Raw genomic sequence first — 1,102 nt, forward strand, 5'->3', positions numbered from 1 at the left:
TATATATATATATATATATATATATCCTTCTTTGAGAATGCAGTTGAAGGAAAGTCTGTGACACATGCAGAGATCAGAAGGGCCACATCTGAGGTTGCCTGTGAAACCGGAGCATGGTGTGCTTCTCTGCTGAGCTCTTAACACAGAAACCCGTGTGGTTACACCGAAGAGGAGGGCAGGAAAGGAGTCCGAGGGGAGGGTCTGCTTACAGAGCGAAAACATATTGTTTTTACTGCCCACTCACCAAGACAAGAGCGGCTTCGCTCAGCTGACTGGCTGCTACACAGCCGAGCCGAGCCCTGCCCGGAGCGCAGGTGGTGGTCCGGTCCAGTGCGGTCCTCCAGCTGCTGTTTGCGGCAGAAACACAAACCTGCAGAAACACTGATTTGAGCAATCTGTCTCTAGATCCGCGAGGCTTCTTGGGAAGTGGGACATTTCGGGCGAGCTGGGAAGGATCAGAACCACCACTCCTCAAATTAAGTTGGAGCGAGAGTCAATCTTTAGCTGAAACGAGCAGTTTTAGTCGCTGATACAGCCGCAAAATAGTCATTTCTTCAGCAAAACGAAATCTACCGACTTATCTTAAAGTGAAGGGAGTTTAGGCATGTTTTGATGTAAGAAGTTCTGAAACGTCTTTCTATGGCGTTTCGGGTTTTTTCCCCTTCAAAGATGCCTCATCGACTCAAATGTTTACAAGATCAAAAGTGCATATTAAAAACAGTTGCTGTGATCATAAAGCTTGAAATTTAATTTATTTTTATCAAAACTTTATGCGAGTGCCCAACACCAAGCATCTGCCTCTATTTGTCATTTTAAAACAGTAACTCGTCCCACAGCCTCCATTTAAAAAAAAAAAAAAGATTTTTAAAGAGGTAGTATTATATTTTCTTTCTTGGCACATAGTGCAATTTTTTTTAGCACAATGAAGTAACTATTTTATCTCCAGTTGTTACAAAAATGCTATATATATCAAACAGGACTTGAAAGAACTTGTATTTTGTAATTTAATCCCTTGAAATTGGGCCTGTATCTAAAAAAAAAAAAAAAAAAAAAAAAAAATCCACTTTTTTTAAAAACCCCCCCTTCGGAAATCATACAAAAC

Source organism: Poecilia latipinna, unplaced genomic scaffold (genome assembly GCF_001443285.1).
Source record: "Poecilia latipinna isolate Pla-1442-1.1 unplaced genomic scaffold, P_latipinna-1.0 Scaffold1855, whole genome shotgun sequence".
Classification (NCBI taxonomy): domain Eukaryota; kingdom Metazoa; phylum Chordata; class Actinopteri; order Cyprinodontiformes; family Poeciliidae; genus Poecilia; species Poecilia latipinna.